The 21006-nt window shown below is 46.8% G+C and overlaps 2 long non-coding RNA genes across 8 annotated transcripts in view; both read left to right on the top strand.

The window, feature by feature from the left end:
- Positions 1–21006, top strand: part of LOC309870849 — a 225094-nt gene that overhangs the window by 13709 nt on the left and 190379 nt on the right. The window lies entirely within an intron of this gene.
- On the top strand, positions 345–11445 carry LOC309870850. The gene is made up of 2 exons (XR_014314856.1): positions 345–484; positions 11233–11445. It is a non-coding gene; the product is annotated as an uncharacterized lncRNA (long non-coding RNA).

Below are 21006 nucleotides of genomic sequence, written 5' to 3'. Positions count from 1 at the left end.
GGAAAGCAAATGTGTTTATAAGAAGGCGATTTATTTTCAGGGGGAAAGAGTTTGGGGGAAGACACCGGCAGAAAAAATGACAAAGAAAGTGAGTGGAAGTCCAGACTTCGTGAGTCATCCTTCAAGGCCTCTGTGTGTGTTTACGGGCTGAATCGTGTCTCCCCAGAGCTCATACGTTGAAGCCCTACCCCTTGAGTAACTCAGAATGAGACCTTATTTGGAAATGGTGTCATGGTAGACATGATTGAAGATGAGGTCATAGTGGAGAGGGTGGCCCCTTTTCCAATGTGAGCGGTGTCCTAATGAGACGGGGACATTGGGATACAGACATACACACGGGGAGAAGGCCAGGTGGGGATGGCAGTAGGACTGCTACAAACCAGGGAGGCTGGGAGGGAGGTTGCAGTCGGATTCTCCTGTGGCTGCCTCCAATGGGAGCGTGGCCCCGCCACACCTTGATCTCAGACTCCTCATCTGCAGAATGGTGAGATAATACGTTTCTGTGGTTTGAGCCCCCAGTTTATCGTCCTTTGTTACGGCAACTCTAGGAAACTAAAACGGTCGGTGCACATCCTTCCCGATGCTGAAGGAGTCTGCTCTGAGCAGCTTTCCATCCTGAGTCCAGCTCAGCTTGGATTAGCCACCACCTGTCGGCGGTGCCCATGCTCGGCCTGTGGAAAGGGTTGAGGAGAAAGACCCACTTCAACTTTATATGTGATGGGATCCATGCTGTGGTGGGCCACACGATGTGTCCCCAGGCAGGATGGGGGGGTGGTATTTGCTGAGCCACAGTCTGCACGTGAGCGAGCGTGAACAGAGCGCCATCTAACCTCATAGCAGGATCTCCCCTGGCGATCGGAACTTTCACCCACATTGTCCTTTGCCCGCTCCTTTCCCTTCCTCCAAGGGTCACCTGCATCCCTCCAAATTACAATTTACAAAGCAAGCAGAGAGGCTCCAGAGGGCCGGGAAGTCACACTTTTGCGGGGATTTTTTTGCCTTGTTTCCTAGTTCTTGAACAGGGGTGGCTGTGAACCTAACACAAAACATGGCTTTGACAAGCAGTTCAGAAAAACAGGAACCGCCAATTCATGAGAACTTAAAGAAAAAAATAGTTTAAAGAACTGAGAAGTTGCCACATTATAGTGAAAGAATGTCAGGTTTTGGAAATGACAAAAACGAGCAATTTTCACCTCGAAAACCCGGTGGCGTCGGTTACACAAGACATAACCACACACAAACACGAGCATTTCTTATAATGTCAGGGCATTTACAGTCAAGAGTATTTCATGGAAAGTTATTTTAGTAGCAAGGGTAGCCTTCAGCAATGAGTATTCGTCAAGAGAATGAAACCTTGACTTCAAAGTCAGGAGGCGGAGAAGCGGCGTCTGAGCGCGCTCACAGGGTGCCGCGGGGACCGGGGACTGGGCCCAGGGAGCGGTTCTCCCACGGGTGCTGCCTGGGATGCCCTTGTGACTGGGCTGGGGACACACCCGTCACTGGCGCCCCTGGGTCGCTGCCTGTTTGCTATAAGCATCAGCCTTAAGCTTTTTAAATACCTCCTTTATTGTAAAATTGAGGGCCTTACTGGAAGCAAACAGAATGGCCCGCAGAACTATATCTGCGTGATGTAACTGAAGGTTTTATCTGTTACCCCAAGGTAGTATCTAACGAAACTGTAAATGCACCAGGTGAAGGCGTCCTAAGGGTAGAGGTGCTGTGTGACTGCCCCAGGCAGAGGATTCCGCTGAGGGGACCCTGGTGGCAGGCCGGGTCAGCCGTCAGGACACCAGGGTCGGGACTTCAGAACAAAAGACAGGGAAGAAGATAATCACCCTATTTCTCCCCGTAGAGCTCTCTACTGTTCCCATTCCGACTTGTTTCCTTCCAGGGTTTTTCCTCTGTATAATATGTAATAATTGCATGGGTGGCCTATCACATAATTCAGTCTTCTTTAAAACGTAGACTAGTACAGTCCCCACAGCACCCTTTGCGCCATTTTTGTGGTCCCCTTACTCTGCAGCCATGCACAACTGGCGTCCCTTCAGAAAATCCTGCCTTTGAGGGTGGACTTAACAGTTGCCCTCCCTGGGGCGCCTGGCTGGCTCCGTCGGTGGAGCACGCGACTCTTGATCTGGGGGTTATAAGTTCAAGCCCCGCATTAGGTGTAGAGACTACTTAAAAATAAAATCTTTAAAAAGAAAGTTGCCCTCCCTGAGGAGTTTTAGGATGTAAATTCAATAAACTGTGCACTGAAAGAAAATGGAAAAGATTAAACTTCGCCTCCAGAAATGCTGATTTTAAAAACAAATGTATAAATTAGCAGATTGTTCTGCAGGGAAGCTGGTTTAAAGGAGAAGGGCTGTGGTCTGCTAATAATTACTCCTTTATAAGTTGCCTGCTTATATTCTTTTTTCTATTTTTAAACTTCGGGGAGAAAGGCCTCTATGTGGTTGAGCAGAACATTGAGAACGTTGAGGTGCTCCCACATCAAAGCCTCCCAAGAGACCCCCCAAGGGGCTCTGTCATGGTCAGGCCAGGCCTATCCTCAGAGCTGGAGGGAGGCTTATCCGTGGTGTCTATAGGTCTTTGATGTCTCAGACTTCATGGCGCAATGGTCTTCTCGCTGTCTAAGCTTTTTTTGTTTTGTTTTTTGTTAGTTTTGTTTGTTTTTCTGAAAGGGAGGGAGAGAAGAGGCAGCAATAGGGAAAAGGAGAAGAGACAGTCTTAAGCAGACTTCATGCCCAGCACAGAGCCTGACACAGGACTTGATCCCAGAACCCCGAGATCATGACCTGAGCCAAAATCAAGAGTTGGGTGTCCAACCAACTGAGCCACCCGGGCGCCCCCCCACCTTCTTTTGAAATTTCATTTAGTTTTCAATTTTTTATTTAGGAAAAAATAGTTTATTCGTTTCATCCTGTTCATACTCTTCGTGTCCTCTTCCTCCTTCCATTTCTTTCTTCCTTCCTTTCCCTTTTGTTCCTTCTAGGTTGTTGCTCTGTTAGAGCTCTTCTCATATTCTGGGCTTTAAACCTTTGACGTATATGTTACAAATCGTTTCTCCCAATCTGCTGCTTGACCTTCTACTTTGTTTACTATGTCTTTCATTTTACAGAAATATTTAATTTTTTTGAAAGATTTTATTTATTTGACAGACTAGATCACAAGTAGGCAGAGAGGCAGAGAGAGAGGAGGAAGCAGGCTCCCTGCTGAGCAGAGAGCTGATGTGGGGCTTGATCCCAGGACCCTAGAATCATGACCTGAGCCAAAGGCAGAGGCTTTAACCCACTGAACCATCGAGGTACCCCAGAAATATTTAATTTTTTAAAAAGATTTTTAAAAAATTTATTTGAAAGAGAGCACAGGCGGGAGGAGAGGGTGAAGTGGGGCTAAATCCCAGTACCCTGAGATCATGACTGAGCCAAAGGCAGCCACTTAACCCACTGAGCCACCCAGGCACCCCAGAAATATTAGATTTTTATGTGATCTAATCTGTTATGGATGTTAAAACACCCAGGTTTTGGCTTGCTCAGAAAGTCTAAAACACAAAAAAATATTCTTACGTATTTTTTTTCTTGTGGTTTTTTATAATTTTATCTTTCTGGTTTAAAATACCAAGTTCGGGGCGCCTGGGTGGCTCAGTGGGTTAAGCCGCTGCCTTCGGCTCAGGTCATGATCTCAGGGTCCTGGGATCGAGTCCCGCATCGGGCTCTCTGCTCAGCAGGGAGCCTGCTTCCTCCTCTCCTCTCTCTGCCTGCCTCTCTGCCTACTTGTGATCTCTCTCTGTCAAATAAATAAATAAAAAATCTTTAAAAAAAAAAATACCAAGTTCACGGGGATTTATTTTCATTTACCATTTGAAGAAGAGGTATCAAACCTTTCTCTAAATGCACGGTGTCTTTCCTAATCCCATTTATTAAGCAGCCTACTTTACCTGCTGGAAATATTTTACGTGTGTGGGTTTTACATTGAGGGGGCTGGAAGAGGTGAAGTAGCCAATTTGGGTTGGAACATGGAACTCAGTTTTTGGCAACATATCCTCTCTGAACTTGGGGCTCAGGGATAGAGGGAACCGTAGAGCTTTCAGAGGATATGAGATAGAGACGGGAAGGGGTAGATAACCTGGGACAAGTGGATGGTGAACACGGTGGAGGGACAGCAGAGGAGGATGTGAGTGGAGAGCCAAGAAGAACCTTGGAATAAATGAGCCCAGCTGGCAGTCAGCTCATGGAAAGGCAGGTGCTCGTGCTGGACGCAGGCCAGGCTGGTCCAACCCTGGGTAAGACTTTAAGACTTTTGGGCATGGGGAGAATCAGGTTCGGATATGTGTGTATTGAAAACTTTGATCTCAAGTGTGAATGGTAGATGTGCCATCCTGGTAGAAAAGAAACCTGATTTTTCTGGGGGCAGAGAAATCAGATCCGTGAAAATAATTTGAAAAGCAGGCATGGACACAGTCTGCAAGAATGAACTCGACCCCACCAAAGCATGGAGTTTGATTCAAACCAGAAGACTTAGCAGGACTCCAGTCTGCTAACAGCTTCAGAGGGTGGAAATCTAGAAGGAGCATCCAGAGGGCCAGCCTGAAGCCTCCCACTCTCAAAGAAGGCTTTCCAGGATGCTGTGACTTCTGTCTCGCCACCATGAAGTCCTTATGGAGGGAGACCATTAAGTCCCCAGCACCCTTCCTTCTGGGTCCACAGCAGATTCCCACTGAACCAACTTCATGGACTTAATATCTGTGCCATCGTTCAGGGCTCCATGCTCAGAATCCACACCTGGGCTCTCTGACTCTGCTGTCTTCATCCTGAAATTCTGAATAGTTTTGGAACAAGGAGCCACACGTGTTCATTTTGCACTGGGCCCCACATGTTCGGGGCTCGGGCCTGGATGGAGGTCACGGATCCCAGTGTGTTCCTGGGAGTCCACACATATGCTTGCACTCCTTGAGCACAGTGTTTAAGGGAGCCCTACCGGGAGGCAGAGGGAACAGGTGCTGAAGTGTAGTTGCCTTTTGTGACTTGGACTCTTCACTACTGCTTTATGTCACAGCAGGCCCTGATTCATGAAATGTGGCTAAAAGCAACTTACAAAAATGAAAGGGTAGGGATAGAATTTCCAGAGCAATTCTGAAAGAATCCTCTAGCCACAGGACGTGCTGTACCTGGGCCATGTTCTCTGCACTAGAAGGACACACAGAGAAAGAAGGCTGCCAGCAGGAGGCCTACATGTTCTGCTGATCTGAAGACTCAAACATATACTTATCCTGAAGGTTCCCAGAACTTAAGAGTCAGGTGCCCTGAAACAGGAGTTGTAGAAGTCCTCTCTGCCCATCTGAGACATGCTTCATGGCAGGGAGCTGCTGGACAACTTTCCCAGTTTATTCCAGTCCCTGGGGAATTCCTACAGATTGAAGGAATTTTCTTTTCTCTTTGGGATTCTGCTTTCACCACCCACTATGTCCCTTCCTTTGGGACCGAGAAGCATCAGGCAGGGATGGACCCAGTCCTCTCACTACCCACACATTAGACCCAGGTACTCCCCCTAGGGTGAAGTTTGCAGTCCAGGTATGAAGAAAGCACCACAGGTTGTGAAGCCAACTCCCCATTCCTACCGAAATTCTAAATACCCAGCTCTCTGGTGAGTTCTCCCTCAGGATTTGACAGATCAGGTTCCCAGCAAGGAGAACCCACTGGAGTCAGGACTAGCTGCAGGGTTCCTGGAATCTTGTAGTTCACCCAACATGATGGTTTATGAAATGAAACATCCAGAACATCCAGTGGCATTTGCCCCCATAGGAAACAGAAGCTTCCATAAAACTTCCTCTACACTGTTTTTATGCTCAGACCACCTGTGGGTCAGTTATTGATAATGTGGCAATGGAGGCGAGGAAGACACCAGGGAGTGGTGTAGAACACAATAAACTATGCCCCAAGAGATTCCACAGTCAAGTGTAGAATGAAGAACTCCAGATTAATTTAAAAGAAACTTTTTTTTTTAATTGCAGGACTTCTCAGAGCCTTCAACCATGCTTTGTAAATATCCCAAATGCCATAACATAGATAGTAAATCCTAAATGCAGGTAGTGATGGAACCTTCCCCTCTTTTTTTCTTGGAGAATTTTATAGGACCAGAGTTCCAAAGAATGCACTTTGGGACAAAATATACCCATGTTATAGAAGTTTAGAAGGAATATGTTAGTATGGGATAAAAGAGAGTGACATTTGGATTAAAATTTTAAAAATCAGAGAAGATCCTTAGATCTTTCCAGATGGGAAGAGTAGCATGGTAAGAGGCCGAGGATAGTGACAAGTGGTGGATCTAGGGCAGGCTGGTGAGGGCAGGCTTTGGGGAAAGAGGAGGCTGGGGCAATTTGTTAGAGGTAGACCATAGTGTTGGGCCTTTCACTGGCAGACAGCCTACATTTGTGTGTGCGTGTGTGTGTGTGTGTGTGTGTATAGCGCTTAAAGGTTTTGAGCAGGGGATAGGATGATGAATGCACAGCTTTAGAAAGATGACTTTGTGGGAAGAACTGAAGACATCCTGGAGACCAGTCGCCCTCTAGGAAGGCAGCCTCAACATGGAAGCTTGGCATGGCCAGGAAGGAACAGACCCAGGTGGCAAGACAGCCAACAGACCCAGGAGGTCAAGGTAGAGGTGGCAGCACGGACAACTGGCCGAGTTCTGAAACTCCACGCCGCCCACGTCACCACTGACGTTTCGAAAACTCGGAACAGATGGTAACAGCTGGGCCTGTATAGATGGGTCAGGAGGATGGCTATGATCATGTGAGGGGTGGGCACGGAGTGGAAAGAGTTTCTCCCAGTGGCACATTAAGAATATTACAGAGGGGTTCCCCCTCTTTCCCTCAAGGGTGTACTGGCTGGGGAACCAGCAGATAGCATGGGGGAACACCAGCGTGCCAGGAGCCCACTGCTGCCCACCCCTTCGAAAGCCATCTACATGGAGGATGAGCAGTGACCAGGAGGGAGAGGCATGAGCAGGCCCTCTGGCTGTGACGGACAGCTCGCTGTGGCTAGTCAGAACAACAGCCCCAGGGAGCAGAGTTTTACACACGTGGCTCCAGTAAGGCCTCATCCAACCAGCTCTGGCTCTTCTTGCTCTTTGGAACCAACAGAATCCACTGCTCGTTGAACTGCTTATCCTGGAATCTTACAAATTTGCACGTTGACTTTGTTAATAAAGGACTAAGTAGATAATTCAGACAAGCCCTGTGGTTTGGAAGCCACGGATTTTGGCACTTCGTGTTCATGCATAAGACGAATAGCCTTTGAGGAACAGCATTTCCTAGACCAAGGCTCTATGTTTGGATAGAATACAGCCCCTCTAGACAATCTCCCAAAGAAATTCAGTTGGCCTCTTTGGTCCGTACCTTCCCCTTATTGCCTCCTCTCATGCATAGATTTATGTGTGTTCACATTTATGTAGGAACGTGCACTAGTGTGCCCTCCTGTGCAGACATCTGGTTCCTGAAATTTCAGTCCATCCGCTGCCAAGGTTCATAACCAGGACAGACTGATGGACAGTTCTTAGTGCTTGATAGGATAGTCATCTTACATTATAAAGAGCACCAAAATATTCTACGGGAAATATTTCTGCATCGCGTGAAGAATTAATGAGATAGGAATGAGGCAAAAAGCCACCATTATTTCATTAAGCACGAAGGTACTACTGATGAGGCTGCAGCAGAGAATCAGAGAGGATTCCTGGTGGAAGCAACTCCAGCCTTGAAGGAGAGCAGTCTGAGTTATGAAAGCATGAAAGAGGAAGGGAGAACCCTGGGGAGGGGTTGGAGGATGACTACCCTGAGGCTCACAGTGCTGGTGAAGGAGACATCAGGACCAGGCCCTGAGAGGCAGGTGGACGTGCCCACGTGGCTTTGGACGTGTAGCAGAGGACACAGAGGACACAGAAGGCTGTCTGGGGGCAGAAGTCAGTGGGTACGCAGTGGGTGTATCCAGGCGGGGGGGGGGCGTGTCCAGGCTATGTATAGGCGGGGCCCTGTTGTGTGCCCTTTCAAGGGGTAGATCGGCACAGAGATAGAGGTACAAGACTCAGCAGGAGAAGTGGGTTGATTCCCATCTGGCTACTATGACACAAATACACAAATGAGGACAGCCCCTTATGGAAGAGCCCTCGGCACAGGTTTCTGCCAAGGTTGATGTTACTTAAACCATGGCTGGAACTCCCTCAGGAGGATTACCTTGAGAGCCCATGCAGCAGCCACAGGGAGAAGAACCCCCATTGCTCCAGCTGGCTCACTTCACCTGACAGTTTCTAAAATCTCTCACATGGAATTTGTCACTCTATTAAACATCCATAAAATGCACTGTGCACCTGAAAAGCTTTTGCAAAAGAAGAGCTTAAAAATGGAATCTTAAGCAGCAGAAACCATGACTTCCAAACCCCAGGGCTCATTTGAATTATCTCCATAGTCCTTTATTAACAATGTCAACATGCAAATATGTGTGATTCCAGGACGGGGGGCTCTGGGAGCTCTGGGTTCCACTGGTTCCAAGTAGCAAGAGAATTCCCTTGTCTTAAGGACCAATCCATTTTTAGTCAATCTTTATTAATCACATATTACAGCACTATTATAACTCCAAACTACCTATCTGCGGTCTTTACTTTTGTAATGCTGGTGGCACTTTTCTTCTGTCATCAGACTTGTCAATGTTCAACCTGAATTCAGTTGCTTCTCTCCAACTATTCCAAACTAATTCTGGGGGAGGATGTGTCTGTCTGTGTGCTTTTGTGCTGTCCCAGGTTGAAGTCCTGGCTCTATACTGTTTTCCTTATTACTTAGGATCCCGCCGGAAGGACATTACTAAGTTTTGTGAAATCCAAGTTCACATGTTGACTGAGATTATGTAGGTTTGAAGCACCTCTGAAAGCTTACAGGCTGGGGATGACTCAGTGGTGTCTGATGGCCCAAGAGATATAAATCCCGGGTACCTTGCAACAGCAGAAATGTATTTGCTCAGATTCCCGGAGGCTGAAAGTCCAAGATCGAGGTGTTGACAGGTTTGGTTTCTTCTGAGGCCTCTCCCCTTGGTTTGCAGACGGCCACCTTCTCCCTATGTCCCCACATGGTCTTTTCTCTGTGCATGCGCTAGTCTGTGTCTTAATCCCCTCTTCTTATAAGGATGGTCATTTTGGATTAGGGCCCTCTTATATGAACTCATTTTGCCTTAATTAGTTCTTTAAAGGCACTATCTCCAAATACAGCATTGTACTGAGATACCGCAGGTTAGGACTTCAATATAATAAATTTTAGTGGAACACAATTCAGACCATAACCATTTGTTTGAGGTAATGCATATAAGACTCATTTCCATGTATTTCTGTCACCTATGGATGAATTACACAAGAAGCAGCTAGATGCAACGTCCAGCTAATTGACATCATCATGATCAATTATAAAGACAAAATTTCTTCACCTTTGCATTTTCATTGCTGGCTTCTCTGCTTTAAATCTGACTGCTACAAAAATTCAGGATTCTGCTACTGAAAGTGTCAGATCCCTTTCTGGTTTCAAATAGTACATTTTCATCTCTACCATTTTGATCCAGGGCCAATTGCCAAGTAGGTGAGGTATGATTCTCGTGTTTGTGAGACCACAGGTACCCCTAGTCCTGTGGCAGAGGGCTGTATCACCTGCCTAATGGCTGGGAACCTATTGTTCCCTTTGATGGAGACAGCTCTCGGGGTCAGCCAGGCCACTGACCAGTCCTGGCTTCCTTCCTGCTCACCTTCCATGACTCTTTTCCTTACACCTCTCAAGTTCACATTGTCCATGATCATCCTCCAAAGGGTTGGCTATCTTTGGAGATGCCTCTGTCCTGGATTCTGCCCTGGGTTTACGGGCTTTATTTTGCTCTGCAGTTTTTGACATTTTCTCCTATGAGTTCTGTTCCCATAGGAATTGACTAAGTTCTCTTTCTCTGAGACTTCCTCTTCTGGTTTATGCTCTTAAATATAATGCACTCAGTCCTTGCCTTAAGAGCACTGGCTCTTTTATCACTGGAGTCCCACACACCAGGGTTTGAATTTTCTAGTTCACTGCTAACTGGTCAGGCAAGTAAGATTATTCAGTTTGCATCCCTAAGGTCTCATTGTCCTCATCCATTTACCTCGTCCATTTACCAAGAAGTAAATGATAGCACCTATTTCCAAGGCTGCTGCTAATGTTAAATGTAAAACTCTTAACACAGAGCTCAGTACTGAGAAGATGCATGGAAAATGTCAGCTACATGATTATTTTTACTCGTATTTACACTTGCTGTGGCATTTCAAAAAGCTAGAATTCCTTTCCTAGGCTCACCTCATACAAACCCACTTTATCTCTTGACTCTGTCATGTCCCCTCCCATGACCAGATGCCAGACCACCTTCTTTAATGGCTGGGAAATTCTGGTTTCTGTTGAACCAGTCTGTTTATTGGAACTCTGGCAACTTCTGATCCTTGTTCTGTCCTTTGGTGCAACACAGCTCAGTCCGGCTCTTCTCATGTTCCTCCAAGACATTCCCAAGCCCAAATTTCCTTAGACTGCTTCATATCTAATAAGCGAATCCGTCCATTGTCTGGCCACTCTCCCCTAAATATTTTCCACTGCTTCCATCCTTCTGAAACTGCAGATCTTAGAAAGAGACAGGATGCTTCAGGTGAGATCTGGCCAACTCAGAGCAGAACGGGCCACCACCTCATGCTGTACGAAGCCCCCTGGAGCCATTGCCCTTAGCTGGTGGCCACATTACACTTTCTTCAATAATGCATTTATTGTTAATATAATCCTGTAAGGGTTTTTTTCCCTCTTTAATTTCTGCTGCAAAAGACAAGTCTCCTATACTTTAAACTTATGAATTTGGGTGGGGTTTTTTTTTTTTTTTTTTGCATCCAAAAGAGTATAACCTAATACGGCCTTTATTAAACATTATTATAGAATATTTAAGCCATTATCCTATCCCACCAAAATCTTCTGGTATTCTGTCTGTAAGTCAATAACTGCACTCCCTGGGGGAATGGATCATCAGTAGATCTGACAAACACTTTGACCATGTTGTTGTCATGTCACTGAGATGCCGTGGACAGGGCAGGGCTAAGAATGGGGGCCCACCACGTGACGCCAGTTAGAATTCTGGGCTCAGTCAACCAACTGTGAAACTGTTAAACTTGTTCCTGAATGGATTTCTCTGCTGTGGCCTCTAGGATTCCTTCGGTGGTGACTTGCTGAAGCCTAGATAAGCTGCTCGCCATTATTTCCTTGATTTACCATTCTCATGCCCCCGCCATAAGAAAATGAGATCAGCTGCCTGTGACCCGACCGACTCCTGGGACATGCTACTTATTTTTCTGAGGTCTTCTGAAGCATGAATTTTGGCATTTTAGAACCTTGTGTCAAGGATAAACTTAAGGGCCAAAGTTTCTGGAGTTACCTTCTTGCCCTTTGTGGCCCCCAGAACCACCCGTATCTCTGAATGCTGGAACAGCTCTCCAGGGTCCACAGGCTGCCTGCATGCTGCAGGTCGCTGAGGTGGGAGGCAGGACCCCACTTGCATCATCCAGGTACCCATTCACCGTGGCCACCCCCCCCCCCCCATCCTGGGCCTCAGTTGTCTCACTTGCTGTCCTTGGTCCTTGGGATGCTTTACTTTTTTTGTGTCAACCTGGCTAGACCACAGCTCCCAGATATTTAGCCAAACATTATCTTAGATGTTTCTGTGAAGTAATTTCTAGATGAGATTAAAATTAAATTTGTAGACGTGGAGTAAAGCTGCATGCTTCCATAAGGTAGACCGGCCACATCTAATCAGTGGAAGGCCAAAATGGGAAACATACTGAGGTCCCTTGAAGAAGAGGGAATTCTGCCAGCAGATGACCTTTAGACTCAAACCACAACTCTTTCCTGGGTCTCCAGCCTACAGGCCTACTTTGTAGATTTTGTACTTGTCAAGCCTCCATGATTACATGAGTCACTTATTTAAAATAAATCTTTCCCTTTCTCTTTTTCCCCCCTCTCTGTACATACTCTATTGGTTATGTTTCTCTGGAGAACTCTGATGACTACAGTCCTCTGTCCAGTATTAGCATTATATTGACGGACAAAGTAGATAAAATAGAAGTGGAGGAGTTCTCCTTTCTATCGTGAGCTCCTCTCTTCTGTTTCTCTGCAGCCCATTTTGATTTGTTCCTTCCTGAAAGTACTCTGCCAGGGCTCTGTTGAGCTCCCTTTAAAAACATAAACTTAGCACCTACTATGTGCAGAGCACTGGCTTCCAACAGGCAGGTAGGCACTGGCTCCCTTTTGCACCAGTGTTCCATCTTTCGCTCACATCCTTTCCATTTGAGCTATGCTGGTCGTGTGGCCATGACACTCTCCATAAGTATCCAGCTCTTCTTCTTCATAAGGGCCATGTCCTGTTGTAGGGGAGAATTAAGCATCTGAGAGCCTCCCAGTCTTCTTGAGCCATCCTTTTTCTAGGGACTTAGTCTACACGACCATGCTCTTTTGGAGCCTACATTCTTAGAGTCGCAGGAACACCTGACCTTCTCCTCCATCCATTGAAACACAGCCGGCAGGGTAGTTACTAGCCCAGGTCTGGGGTCAGAGAGCCCTTGCTCTTAATCTAAAATCTGCTACTTGATGCAGTCTGATCTTGGCCAAACTTTTTAACCTTCCCTGGTCTCAGTTAGTGTGGGGACTTTTGACAGCACTCACTTCATGTGGTAGCTGTAAGGATTAAGTAAGAAGAGGCAGCTGATTACTTAGCAGTATGCCAGGCCTGGGAAGGAAGGCTCCAGTCTGGGAAGGGGGGGCTCCAGTCTCATCAGGTGCATGATTTTGGGCCTTCTGAGCTGTTTTTCTCCTCTCTTCACCCATCACTCCCTCTGGCAGTCACTGGTATCATTCATTTGCATTCTGTCTCTTTTCTCTTACACACACAGGGCAGAATGGTAGTTGCCCAGACTTTGTGAAGTTGCACATGCCCATGGGACTTGCTTTGGCAAAATAAATAAGTGTTGGACATGCGGCTTGAGGAAGAAGTACAATTTTATTGGGATAAGCTATTAAGATATGGGGGGTAGTGTTTGTTATGGCAGCACAGCCTACCCTGTTCTGACTGATATACTCCTTCATCATGACTGTCTGAAATCACATAGCCAACCTTACATCTGTTGTATATATAAGTAGCCCTTATTATATGGGTGTATTTACAAAAATATATAGAAATGGATACATGTATAGAAATATATTTAAATTTTTAAAGAGTTACTTGAGGGAAATTTTTTCAATGCATTTTTTTAACTTCCTATTAAAAATAGGAATTTGAGGCTGATGGTGAAACTGCCTAATCTACTCATATTGACTGTAATTGGAAAACAGCCAGAGAAACTATGGCCAAGTTTCCAGTCCAGGTCTTGACCCTGAGCTGGATTCAAAGCCCTGCGGAGGGCACTGAGATGATAGCATTCACTGCGTTGCCCTTACAGTGTTGGAGAAGGAGGTGACATCACACCTGCCTGGCAGAGCCTCTCAAAAGCTCCCCTTGGCCACTTTCCTCCTCCTGCACCTCTGCTCCCCAAGGCTGGCTTGTGTCTTACAACCTGTGCAAGCCTGCCTCTTCTGGTCCGCTCTGCTTCACCTCCATGTCTCCCTTCTCCTCCACCCTAACTCGGGCTCCTACCCTCTGGAGCCATCTCCCTTCTCTTAGGCAGCTGGCTGGTGAGGGATTTTGCTTTGTTCCAACTTTGATCTTTTCCTCACCCCAAAACCTACTGACGGTGATCCCTGACATCTTCAGAATCCACCTTCCTTGGAAGGGATGGGCAGGGGGATTTTATACAACTTATTTCATTTTTTTTAAATGTCTTCAATGATTGATTTTTTTTTTCTGAAAATCATTGGTGTTAGAGTCTAATGACTCTTTCCTATCACAAAGAATAAAGATCTGTTTCACGGGGTTCGATCTTTCTCTGTTGGATCAACAGCAGTAACGTCCAAAAGAATCAAGAGTTATTTGCTAACTATACCTGAGCTATTTGGTCCTTTCAAACTTCTGCCCCAGATTACCCTGAGCAGATGGGTTGATGTGAGTCCCTGTGAAGGTGTTTTCTGACTTGAGAGCAGGTTGTCGGCCAAGCCCAAGGGACAGGCATTTGGACCTCAGAAACTCTCACAGAAGGCGGGTGCCAGGGAAGGTGCCCAGGACATCCAGTGAAAGCTTATTCACCCTCCCCTGGGAGCAACTCTGAGATGAGTAGAACTGACAGTCTCGTAACTGTGAACACCAGTATGTACCATTTTGCGCAACTCAATGTGAGGATCCACTGATGTTCCCACCAGGGATTTTCCCTTCCCTGCATCAGCCCGCAGCTACAGAGTGGTGCTCTCAAAGCTTCACAGGAAAGAAGGAAAAGAAGGGAGAGAACAAGAGTCTTGCAGAGTGGGAAAGAGACCCAGATCCTCAGATTCCATCCAGGGGTAAGAAAGGGAAAGGGGTTCTCTGCAGGCCAGGAATGGGAGAGACTCCTGTGGCAAGATCAGCAACGCCCCATCCCCCACCCTGTGCCTGCTATTTTTATTGACCAGGCTGTTGGAGAACATGGTTTGGGTGTGTGGAAGCACGGAGGTCCCTCATTCCACACCCCAGAGCTACCCAGATGTGGCTAGACCAGAAAGGGCTGGGCAGCTGTGAGCCTGCCTGCACATAGCAGGGAAAGGAAAACCATTCTTAAGGAAATGGCTTTCAGAGGTTGGACAGAATTTGTACATCTGATAGTTTTGTTCCCCATTGATGTGATCATGCATAGGGATCAAAAACAAATGCCTTGAGTCCTGAATTTTCAGAACCCCAGGGGACTTACTTAACCTTTCTAAGGCCTGGGTTTTATCACCTAGAAATGGAAACAGAACCCATCTTATGGTTCCATCCCTCGAGCAGGGACAGTGCTCAGGCTGGTGTCTGGCAGGGAATTAGTAGACAGCTCAGAGCTACAGCCCTAAGTCTCCTCAACCTGGCTCCATGCCCATGACCTTTCCCGGAGCCACAGACAAGCCCCTGAGTTTGTTCAGAATCCCTTGCAAGGAAGTGTGGGCTTTGTCTTGCCTTCCATTCAATTGATCTTACCGTGAAGGCATGACAACGCCAGGCTCAAGGTGGGTCTGCTTTAAGTTGAGTGACAAGTCACTTGAGGATTTCTTACTATTCGGGGCTTTCCGAAAGGCGTCTGTGCTTCAGTAGTTTTTGTCTTATAAAAGTTTCCCACCTGCAGTTTTAGTTTATAATTATTTTAAGAGCTTTTTATAAATGAGCTAGATTTCCTTTGCACTCAGGATAATTTACAGAGTCATCAGTCACTTCACCGCAGCTGTGAGCTCTCCCCCGACCCGGCAAATGCACCTTGAAAGTGAAACCAGCTACTACTAGTGGGAGCAAGGAAGACTGTCTTTGAGGGAAGTAGCAAAGACTATCCTGCAAATGGCTCCTGCGGCATGTCTGCTGATGGAAGCCCTGGCGTCTTCAGAAAAACATCCCAAATCATCCACTAAGATTTATGTGCCTCTCATATATGAAATAAGAATGATTTCAGCTTCAAAGAATTATTCTGGTCTAAAAGTCAGAAGAGGATGTCCCTAAGTAATCCATTGAACGTAAGGGCAAAGGAAAAGCCTGCCTCTGTGGCACCCCTTGGCCCTCCAGACTGTACAAACCCTGGGTCCGGCTGGGACTTTTTTGTGAGTGGACGTTAGCTCAAGTCACTTGAGCTAAACTGTAAATGAATCCCACGGAACTGGCAGACAAAGTGCGCTTCCCAAATTCGAAAATGTGACCTGAACGTGAACCAGATGTTTTTCACCCAAACCCCACGAGATCCTAGAAGCGGCCAGGGCCGCCCGAAGTGGGCCGGGCTGTACCCACTCTTGGTGGGGCTGGCGGCCCCTTGGACCCACTGGAAGGAGTCCGAACACGCCCCCAGCCGCCTCCTTCCATTTGGGTGCCCTTGAAAGCTGGGTTTCCGCGACAAGTTTGGCGTCAGCCTCGCGGCTTTCTTGACTCCTGACACCGCTGCTAATTCATGAGTTTATGTGCGATGTCGCCCTTCTGAAAGGAGAATCTTGTTTCAGAATTGCACCTGGACATTTTAAAGTAAATAGGATGCAAATCCTTAGCCGCCTCGGGTGCACATTAACTTCAGAGCGAGGAATGAATATGCAAGACGGCCACGGGCGGGGCGGGGCGGGGGGAGCGGGGGGCGGGGGCGAGGAAAACAATTTGCATAATGGTGTTTGCCACCCGGCGAAACTGAAACCCGGGCTGTGTGGGTGGGGCCTTGTTTCCCAACGTCAGCGCTGCCGCCCACGGACGCCCCCGCCGGCACTGGCGCCCTGCGGCCGCCCACGGGGGCAGCGGGATGGCAAGGCGGAGGCGCCGGGGCACCGAGTGTGAAACCAGAAGAGACACCTGGAGCTCGGGCTGGGAGGAGACACACGGCGCCGCCCCTGTCCCCGATGCGTGATCCGAACTGTCTCCCTGGGGTCTCCTCCTAGGTGGCAAGACACGTCTTGATAAATGGGAATAAATTGTTTTAAAGAGTTGCTGCTGCTGGTGGTGGTGGGTTTTTTCTTCTCTCTTTCTTCCTGAGTCAGTTTCTGAGTGTTCCAGACCCCGATCCCCCAGGTCCGTGGAGCCCCTGGCGCACTGTTTCACTGGGGAGACAGGCTCAGAGCCCCAGGGCTGTTCTAAAGGGAGCTCCGTGGACCAGCAGCTTTGACCCGCTTGTTGTGTGTCCCTGAACCATTGCAGGGCATGCTGGTTACTAGTAACTGGGTAATTAACAGCAATTAGAGTTCCTGTCCTGTTGGGCTAGCAAGTGTCTCTAAGTGGCAGGGTGAGTTGGGGGCATAATAACAGAATGTTGTTGATACAGGAGTGATTTGCCCAAAGTACCAGATTTTCCCCTGGAAGATATATGTACTCCTTACATCGTCGTAGGAATAGAAGTCTTTCCTAGCTGTGTTTCTTTTTGCTCTTCCACCAGCAGATCCGTGATGTTCTCAGGGACTCTGAAGTCCACCTGCTTGTCAGCCTCTGCAAATAGCTAGATAGTCAATGTTTCTGGCATTGTGTGTTCTGTGACATAGGTGCTCTGTTAATGTAAATAACACAGATTCTTTTATACTTATAGCTAGACTTGTATCACTTTTTTTAAAGTCGCCAGATAATGAAAATATAATTACTATTAAAATGTGGGAGTGGGGGTGGAGAGGATAACTCAGACTCAGCACCTGAGAGTCACAGCCCGCCCTGAGACAGGCTTTGGCGTGGGCAGGAGGGCTGCAGGGAGGTGGTGGTAACAGCAAGAGAGGTGCTCTCTGGGAACTTTCAGTTATAAATTTCAGTCGCTGTTCATTTTGACCTCAGGATGAACACTGTGGTACGAACTTGTCATTTTTTTCATAGTAGGTGTAGCTTTTTCCATCAACTACTTATTTAAAAATATTTATTTTTATGCAAATCTGAAAGGAAGGTGATACACAAGTGTGCAATTCCTGTGGGCATTTGTGGGGTGTTTGCACTGAGACCTTGCGGATGAGGCCAGAAGAGGGCTTTATGTAGTTAACTTAAACTTTTTAACTGGTCTCTGTTACTTTTCTTGTTACATTTTGAAAGAAGGGGTAGAAGACATTTTTAAAACTAGAATTGCATTACTTCGTATGCTTATTTCCACAAACATTACCTGGATGATATTTATGCACCACATACCCTGCTACCCTAAGGAATAGTGCTCTTGTCCTTGGGAAGTTCACAGTTTGGAAGGGCAGACAGTCATGAAAGATAATGTAATATCAACACTCCTGTTTCCGGAGGACCAAATGTGTGCCAGGTTCTGGACCCAGGTTCGTCATGGGAATGATCTCATTTCATCTTCACATAATCCATGAGAGAGATCCTATGTTGATACTTATTTTACAGATGAAGAAAATGAGGCACAGAGAGGTTAAGTAACTTGTCCAAGGTCACACAGCAGGTGGGTGGCAGGGCCTGGATTTGAAGCCAGATTGTTGGATCCCAGAGTACATAGGCTTAACAGCCATGTCACTAAACCACACTATAAATGAAGCACTTCTGAGAGCAAAGATGCTGACTCTTGAGGGTTCTGTCTGCTGGCATCCCCAGCATGTTCAAAAAGAAGTTGAAGTTTTGGAAGCCAGGAAGGTTTGGGGCTTCTGTATTGGTTGGTGGCTTTTGCTAGTGACAGCAGAAGAATAGTATTAACAAGGGCCATTTATTCACACCTAAAGATACATCATGCTTTGAAGGACCTGGTTAGTTTCAATCTTCTTAGATCTCATCCAGTGTTCTGATGTCAGTGTGGATGAGACTGGCATTCCCATCCCTTGTCGTAAGATGTCACTTCTCATGCACACGGTTTGGGGCATAAAGTAGGTAAAAAATATAACATTAAGCAGAATATTTCATCAAGATATGCTGCCTGGGAATTTCACTTATTGTGACTAGAACGCTTTCCCTGAGTCATGAAAAACATGCTCTTTGGAATGCTCTGACTTGGGTAGCGATCACCCGAAAGAGGCAGAGCCAGGCTGTGGAGAAGCCAGGTGCCCCTCCTGCCCTTTGGTGGCATTTACAAATTAGAAAGTAGCGGGAAAGAAGAATTGTATCCCCATGAGAACTAAGCCTTCAGTGCCTGCAGTGCGCAGACAAGCGCTGGCTCTTCCTGGGCAGGTCCACGCCTTCGAGGCAGGAAGGGGGTGAGCATGGGGAGGAGGTGTTCGAGGCAGAGGAGCCTCAGGGAGAGCAAGGTAGTGCTCCGTGGAAAGGAAAGATGCTGGTGAACCTTGAAAGCCAGAGTAGATGGAGGGAAGAAGAGGGAGTCTGAGAGGCCGCCGGGTGAAGGCAGGGGCGGGGCAGCTATGAGCCAGGTGAAAGTTGGACTGTCCTCCTGTAGGAACAGGGAGATTTTATTGGTGTGAGAGCAGTGACCATGTGCTTTCATCTTTGTCCCAATCTCTGGCCTGTCCTCTCCTTCTGTACCCCATCCCGGGCTATCTTAGTGGTGTCATGATGGACTAAACTGTGTCCCACTCCAGATTCCTCTTTGGAAGTCCTAACCCACTTCAGAGTGCAGCTGAATTTGGAGCTGGGGTCTTTAAAGAGGTGGTTAGGTTAAAATGAGGTCATTTCGGGTGGATGCCAGTCCAATGTGTCTGGTGTCCTTACAAGAGGAGGAGATCGGGGTACAACCCATGATAAGAAAGACCATGTGAGGACGGAGTAAGAAGGCAGCTCTATATAAGCCAAGAGGCCTCAGAAGAAGCTAACTAAACTTGCCAGCACTTTGATCTCAGACTTCTAGCCTCCAGAACTGTGAGAACATAAATTTCTGTTGTTTACGCCCCACAGTGTGTGGTGCTTTGCACAGGCCGCCTGAGCAAACTCATACGAGTGCCCGATGTATGTTTGTTGAATAAAAGCAAAGATAGATGAATAGGAGGAAGAAAATGTTTCATGGCTAGGATGAGAGCAAACCATGCAGGTCTTTCTCAACCTGGGCAGAGAATTTAAATTTGATGCTGGAGGTAGTAGGGTACACTGGGGTCCTTGAGCAGAGGAGTTCCTTAGCCAAAGCGACCTTATAGAAGATGATATAAGGCTCTGGAGCTCTGACCTAGGGAGAGGAGCCAGGCCTGGGAACCACAAGAAGCCTTGACAAGGGGCTAGTGGACCTCTGATGGGCAATGGGAGATGAAGGGGGTTCTTACCTTCCTTTTATGTTAATATTCTCTCCTGGAGGGGCAGACAGGGACCTCTGATGAAGAGAAAATTGGGACTCTACCTGGAGATAAGCCCACAAAGGCTCTGATCCAACTGGTCAACTGGACAGAGACCAGCTCCCCTTACTTGTCAAGTGAAGGTAAATAAGCTGTTTCCTAAGGAATTCAGAATTCACACCTTCAGTGTATCTGCAGGTAAAATTTTAGGGGGATCCAGTGTGTTCCTAGCATCAGACAGAGGCTTTTCGCCCTGGAAAGCAAAGAGTGGCTGAATTGGGGTACCCATGATCAGAATCCATTCATAGACCAAAGAGGCCATGAAGGGGGAGGTGCATGGGCAACAGTGGGGGACTGCCTCTTGGCCTGATGGGCTCCCTGGCATGACCTGGCCACTGGTGTTTTAATGTCACCAGCTCCTTGCTCTTCAGCCACTGTCACTGGGAAGCTGGTTGGGGTTCTCTCCCTGGTCCTTAGCTTAGGCACATCTTGGTTTCACATTAAACTCCTGGTTCAATGTCATGGCCCTTGTTGTTTGTACTCAGAGTTGCACAGTGACAAATGAATGAAAGATCAGGGCAGATCAAATGTCAAATCTCAGCAGATGCCCTTATAATTAGAGTTGTTTCTACAAAGTGAATCAAAGCTTATAGTATCAAGAACATTGTTATACACTTTGATCAAAGTTGGATTCATATTTCTTGTTATTTCAAAGTTAGTCTCCGTGAACACTTTTCAGAAGCCCTTGTTATACTGAGCTGTTCTGAGTTTCAACAAGAAACCAATAATGTCAGGAAACATAGAAGCCATTATTTGTTCTACTATGAAAATCAAGAGCCTTTGTATGTTAAGCTCTTCAAGCATCATTCTGTTCTACTTGGTCAGATTCTGTAGCATAGAGTATGGAAACCCCAAAATAAAATCCTTGGGGAAGAGGGAACCAGTGTTTTATAAAGTGGCTGAATGAGAAATAAATTTGAAAATTGGGAGAATTCTAATAATTAAATCATGGAGTCCCTGGTCATTACTTGGTCAACCAACTGTTTAACCTGGATTTTTGTTATTTTCTGTATGTTTTAACTTTCAACTTCCCTTATAAACATGTTATAAAAAGGAGTCTCAGAGGGACATACCTGGGAAACCTGGAGTGACATCTTTGAGCATAGAAGTTTTCATTATGTTAGGGCATG

The sequence above is a fragment of the Mustela nivalis genome, assembly GCF_964662115.1.
Source record: "Mustela nivalis genome assembly, chromosome: 8".
Classification (NCBI taxonomy): domain Eukaryota; kingdom Metazoa; phylum Chordata; class Mammalia; order Carnivora; family Mustelidae; genus Mustela; species Mustela nivalis.
This window is presented reverse-complemented; position numbering and strand designations above follow the sequence as displayed.